The sequence below is a fragment of the Rattus norvegicus genome, chromosome 2 (genome assembly GCF_021556685.1).
Source record: "Rattus norvegicus strain SHRSP/BbbUtx chromosome 2, alternate assembly SHRSP_T2T, whole genome shotgun sequence".
Lineage (NCBI taxonomy): Eukaryota > Metazoa > Chordata > Mammalia > Rodentia > Muridae > Rattus > Rattus norvegicus.
In genome coordinates, this window is record NC_141535.1 from 52,696,183 (window position 1) to 52,703,325 (window position 7,143).

Below are 7,143 nucleotides of genomic sequence, written 5' to 3' on the forward strand. Positions count from 1 at the left end.
TTAACTTTAGTAATTACGTAGTTTTACCAAAATTAAATATACTGATAGTAGCAGAATTTGCCAATAAGCAACTTAAGATGAAAATTATTCTAATCAATGATCTAAAGATAAATTTCAGGAACCACAGGACCAATGCATAGAAAAAAAGCAGTTGCTGTGTGAATGGAGGTTAATTGCCTTCTAGCCACACGTGCACTGCCCCAACACACATCAATACATATGTAAGTTTTTAAATTTCTGATCACTAACACAATCTCATAACTTGACAGTAATTCATAAATCTCTCCATATTTAATGTGATACAAGAAGGCAGACCCACTTCAAGTAAGAGTCGCTAGTATAATGAATGATACTCATTGATTTAAAAACAAAGAACTGAAATGTAATCTTTGACTCCTCATTTTCTCATGCTGCAAAGATCACAATGATTCATCAGGTTTAACCCCCAAATTTCTCTAGCAGTGACCGTCCATCTCCATTATCACTGACCAAATTCATATCCCTAATACTCCAAACTCATCCTAATAAAATGAGCATCTTACTGATTTTATATATATAAAATTACCTTCCAGAGTGATCTGGTTTTTAAAGAATCGTAATTTGATGGTCATCTACTCCTTGCAGGATTCGCCACTGCTATGTTTCAAATGGTACGATGGCTTCCTGGTTGTTTCTATGAGAAGGATAACTATTCTTACCATGGTCTATGAGGACAATGACTTCAAAAGCTTCCTCATCTTGTCTTGCTCTACTGCAGCCACACTAATGTGTGTTAGGCTCCATTTGTGTGTTGTACAGACTCTCACAGTAAGGACTATGCCTCTTTCCCTGGTGGAATCCCACGTATATCTCTTTATCTGATAATTGCTGCCAGGTAATATATATCAGGTCATTTGTTAATTTCTCATCTGTCACATTGGAACCTTCCATTAGATGCACTTGGATCAGCTGACTGCAGACCTTTCCTAGGAGATGTGACTGTATTTAACCGGATACTCCTGTGTTTAGCATCACTCACTGTTCAGTTCTAATAAAGAGGGAGTCATGTGGTGCTTTGAATGAGACGCCTCCCATAAGTCTTGGGCATTTGGTACTTTGTTCCCAGTCAGTGACTGTGGGAGGAGGATTAGGAGGTGTGTCCTTCGCCAGCGGAAGTATGTCACTGGGGTGTCACTGGGGGTAGGTTTTGAAATGTCAAAACCCAGAGCAAGCCCAGGTTACTCTGCCTCCTACTTGCAGTAAAAGATGAAAGGTTCTCAGCTGTTCTTGCCTTCAGATCTTTGCTCCACCATCAGGGACTGACCCTCTGAAACTAAGTTTCTGAAACCAACTAAGTGATTTCTGTTAGGAGTGGCCTCTGTTATGGTATTTTTTTTCACAGCAATAACAAAATATTCAGTGATTCCTCAGTTGTGTATTAACATACTCCAGGTGAAGTAATCAGTATTTATGGAAGAAATGCTAATGAATGAAAATTCTTCATCTTGACACACATCTGTTGACGTTTTATCTACTCCAACTTTCTAGAAGAAGACCCTCTGCTAATATTAAATCAGAAATACGTATATAATAATTGCATTTGTCAAAATTGAAATATAACTACTGAGCTGTGAAAGCTGTTGTCTGTTTACAGTTTTCAGCTTTTTGCCTGCTGTCCTACTATGCTTCCCAGGCTTCTGTGCAACTTAGTGAGCTTAAGTGATTTTTGGTTTTCCAAATAGCTGAGTGCAGGTGTGCACCACAATACTCAGCTACAACTATCCGATATGCAAATAAAAAATCTCTCCAATTATCTCAAACAAGTTTTATTTCATAAACTGCTTTTTGACTTAGTTAAATGGAAAGAGAAGAGTTGTTATTTAGTTCTTTTTGAACATAAAGGGAATAACATTTGAAATGTCAATACAAAAAATCCGATAAAGAAAACTGTGTCACGTTTCACATGTTCACACATTAACTTGCCATGTAGGTAGGTAGATGTCACTGATGATAAAACTGGAGTTCAACTAACACAGGCAGTTCTAAGTCGCACAGTCAGTGACGGATCCATTTAAATTTATAATCATTGTTATGTAATTCTCACTCTAATAAGGAGTAATTCAGGCCTCCCCACAAGACACAAACAGCACAAGCAAGCATCACATTCTATCGCCATCGTGTACCGGAGCGTTATTTCCCCTTGAGTCGTCTTCTCTAGCAAAACACAAGAAGCAATTAGAGCAAATCCAGAGTCATGTGACCTACTTAGCAAACAAATAAAGAGAAGTAAATATGGCCACAAATTTTCATTTGTGAACAGTGACCTCCCCGTGATCTTATGCCTAGTCATTAACATATGGTTTAAATTTTGCCTTTCCAGTGAGTTGTGGCCAAAGTGCATTCAAATACATTTTAAATGGAACTCTGTGCCTTCGCATCGATGGGAACAAAGTAAATTATATATTTCTTCAGATCCAACAGAAGCAATTGACTAAATTTCCCCTTTTCATAAAACATGGTATTTTTAATGTATATGTGCTTAGGGCTCAGGCGTACTTTAGAAAAAGAAATATTTTCTTATTACTTCTCATAAAGTTCTGGTTTGAGTGAACAGTAAGCGTGAATTTTATAATATATTAAATAACAAAATTTTTGTTGGAAATTAGAGTTTTCATGACAGCTATTCTAAATAAATTTAATAATTCATATAACAAAATCATAAATCTGGTACCAAATTGGATTTTATTAAAATGATTTGGTAAAAGTATCTTGTTAAAAAGAAAATGACTTAAAGTTTTATGAGACACATGACTAAATGTTACACATCTTCGGACATTAGATGACCCAAACTATCAAATTTTTAATGCCAAAATATAATACCTACTATTACAAAAAAATTACTATTAACAAGGCTGCAGGACACCTTCAACATTTTTTTTCTTTTTTGAGATGGGATCTCGATTTAAACCAGTCTGACCTAAAACTTACTAAATATCTATAGATAACCTTGAACTTCTCTGATTCTCCTGCCTAGGCCTCTCAGGTGCTACCCTTATAATCATTTGCTAACATTCCTAGCTCACATTCGTGATACATGGCCAACAGAAAAGGTTAAGTTCTTAATTAATTGCTGAGTCTTTCCCCCCAGCATCCAAAAAAAATGCGAACTATATATCTGAACTAATGAAAGAGGCAAATTGTGTTAGCTCCCCATTGAAACAAAATATCTGAGCAAATTAACTTAACCGGAGAAAAACTGGACTTGGGTTATGGATTTGGATTCTCTAGCACAGTTAGTTGAGTCAGTTATTTGGGACGGGGCAGAAGGGTATAACAAAGAAAGCCAACTTCCGACACAGTCATGTGTGAAAAAACAAAGCAAAGCCAACAACTAAGATTTCTCCAAGGCACGCTCCTGAGCATCCACCCCCCAGGGCCTAAAATCCCCACTACCTCCACCTCCCAAGGCTCCATCACATCCCAATGACATCACAACCCGTGACCCAGTCTTCAATGGGGATGTTCCCATCTGAAGAGTAGCAGGGAGCTTACCTGAGACAAGCTGTCAGGAAGGCACACTTCACTAACGGTGATCTGAGTTATGCAATGGCCACCATCTAGAGCTGAATTCTCGTGCAGATTGTAGAATATTCAGTACAAAGGAAACATTTAGGCAGAAAATCTGACACATTTCTTGTGAGATCGGGGAAAACTTGCACACTCAACTCGTGGCACTCCCTTACCTCAGCCAGATGCAAGCCCCATTCAAGGCAAGTGTTGGCAAGACTGTGAGGTTCCTTTTCTCTTCCTCTCCCAGTGAAAGGCGAGGGTGAGACCTCAGTACCGACACATCATCACAATTTCTCATCCATCGGTTCCTGAAACTCTGGGCAGCAAAAGCTGTATCAAAGACAATGAGGAAATGAGATTGTAGAATGGTTTCTCACTTTCAGCACTTAGAGATGCTGCCTTAGCCAGAACAAACAGAGAAAATGGGAATCCAGATCAGCCTGGACAGGATTCTACACCAGGTAAGCCAAGAAGAAGAAAGTTAATGTCCTGTAGACACTGCTGGTATACACAGGTGTTACAGTGAAAGAAGTGGTCTATGTCCTTCATCCTTACAACCATAACAAACCAACTCAGAGCTTTCCAAAATAATAATAATAATAATAATGGAAGGTTGAAGCATATCCTCGGGAGTGGGCAGAAGTTACAACATGGCTGAACACTTAGGTTGGGACTACTCTATTAAAAAAATGATAAAATAAAATAAAGGTTATTTTGGTGATAATACACCATATTTGGTCCATTGAAAACATAAAAATAAACCATAGATGAACTGAATTACTGGAAAGATCCATGAGAAGACAATTACTATCTTTCCTAGGATCAGAGGAAAAAAAGTTAAGTGTCCTTTAAAATTGAATCTGTGAAGGGGCCCATATTTAATAAATGCAGACTCTGTTACAACTTATTCCTCATCATATTATCAAAGGAGAGAGGAGGAGAGAATCAATTAGCTGGAAGGATAGCCATATGATACGGAAAGACCAGGGTGATCTGTACACATACCCAGGGACACACTGATAAAGAGCTTAGCCTTCAGCAGAGGGTTGAAGCATCCCTGACAGAGTTTAGCCAAGTAGCTGCATAAATAAGAATAATGATAGGGAACCTAGAAGATGAGATCAGGTATAGAGCTAATACATGTCATTGCCTATTATAGTTCTAACTGTCAACATTATGAGACACCCATCTATGTACAGTGAAGAAAAGCACAAGTAATTAGCTATCAAAGTGGTGAGTTTGTTCATTCTTCAAAGGATTCAGGTAGGAAAATAAAGGACATTAACTAGGACTAGGAGATAGTTCAGCAAGTAATGGTGTTTGCTGCCAAGCCTGAGGCTAATCCCTTAGAGCCATGTTGCAGAAATAGAGAAATAACTCCCTCAAAGTGTACTCTGACTGCCATGTATATACCATGAGATGTATTTATCCACACACACTCGACCATACAAATAAATAAATAATAAGATAATGAAAATGCATTAAATAAACAAGAGAAGATGCCGTAAAACTACAGAATACCAATAAAAATAACTGAAAGGCAGTTATTTAGGTGAAATTCCAAATCACAGCAATGAAAAATTCACTCTAAAAGAATAATAGCAGAATGAAGGCTTTTTTCTTTTATTCATTTCTCTTTCTTTTTGAGAATTCATATATAGACATACATATTTCAACACATATTGAAATATTATTATATCTAACCTCCAGTTGTCTCCTCCAACTCCTTCCATGTTAACCTCAACCTGACCCTCTCAGAACTTCAAGAGTAACAGAATGAAAGTTGAAGAGTAAAGGATCTATGAAATTGAAAATTGGTTGGTAGAGGTTATTGAGTTTAAACAATAGGGTAAAATGATTAAAAAATGAACATGTCTACCGAAAACCTGTGTAGTAACAGCATGTGAGCTAACACATGTGTAAGAACACCAGAAGGAGAGCCAGGGTGAAGTAGGCAGTATATTCAAGAACATAATGTCAGAAAGCGGTGGGTTAGATGAGAATGGTAGTCTACCCATCCAAGCAGCTCAGGAGAATCCCAAACAGCTACAGTGAGGCCCATCCTAACAAAAACATCACACCCCACACAGGAGAAGACATTGAAAGCAGCAAGGAAAATATAGCTTGTGTTTGCAAAGGCTCTCCAGTAAAACTGGACACTGAATCCTCAGAAAGAACAGAGGCCAGAAGGCAGAGAAATATCTCATTCCCAGGTGAAAGGAAACAGAACTGCCAACCAAGAACATCAAATAATCTATCTTTCAAAAATAAAGGCAAAAGAAAGCATTCCTGGGGCCTACTATGGCGTGCTGAGATCTCAGGCCTTGGGAAGCAGGAACCAGCCTGGGCTACATAGAGATATATGTATATTATTACAGGTATGTGATATATGTGATATATTACATACACACATAATGTTACACACATATATGCATATGCATGTGTATGTACACGCATATTAACATGTGTGTATGTATGTGTGTGCGTGTATGCACATGTGTGTAACAATAAAGAAAAGAAGCCAGGAACTTTTTTTTCATCTTTATTAACTTGAGTATTTCTTATTTACATTTCGATTGTTATTCCCTTTCCCGGTTTCTGGGCCAACATCCCCCTAACCCCTCCCCCTCCCCTTCTATATGGCTTCCCCTCCCCATCCTCTCCCCATTACCACCCTCCCCCCAACAATCACGTTCACTGGAGGTTCAGTCTTGGCAGGACCAAGGTCTTCCCCTTCCACTGGTGCCCTTACTAGGCTATTCATTGCTACCTATGAGGTTGGAGCCCAGGGTCAGTCCATGTATAGTCTTTGGGTAGTGGCTTAGTCCCTGGAAGCTCTGGTTGCTTGGCATTGTTGTTCATATGGGGTCTCAAGCCCCTTCAAGCTCTTCCAGTCCTTTCTCTGATTCCTTCAACGGGGGTCCTGTTCTCAGTTCAGTGGTTTGCTGCTGGCATACGCCTCTGTATTTGCTGTATTCTGGCTGTGTCTCTCAGGAGAGATTTACATCCAGTTCCTGTCAGCCTGCACTTCTTTGCTTCATCCATCTTGTCTAATTGGGTGGCTGTATATGTATGGGCCACATGTGGGGCAAGAAGCCAGGAATTTCGAAGACAGTGGGGACTGTACCTGGGAGGATTTGGAGGGAAGAAAGAAGAGGAGGTGATGAAATTATATTATCATCTCAAAAATAAAAAGTAAAGGCGTTCCAAAACGAAAACAGAAAACGTGTTCCTCGCAGATGTAACATGCACTAATTACTGAGATTTCACACTGGTGAAATGAATTCACTACAGAGTTTAGCCGAGCATCCACACAGGGAAACAAGCAGTAAGTAGCATTAGGAAAGACAGGACAGATTGTTGCATAGCCGCTGTATTGTATAAAATGTCTAGCTTTTAAAAACCATTATGAGACATTCAAGGAAACAGCATCCTGTGGCCAGACGGTGAGGGAAAAGGCTGTCTAGGGCATATAATTATTAGTACAAGTTTAGATGCCTATGTCGTTTTATTCTCTTAAGTAGTTCTAAAAGAAATTATGGTCTTGAAAAGTCACACAATCAAGCTATTGAGTGTAGAACACAAAAAGGCGAC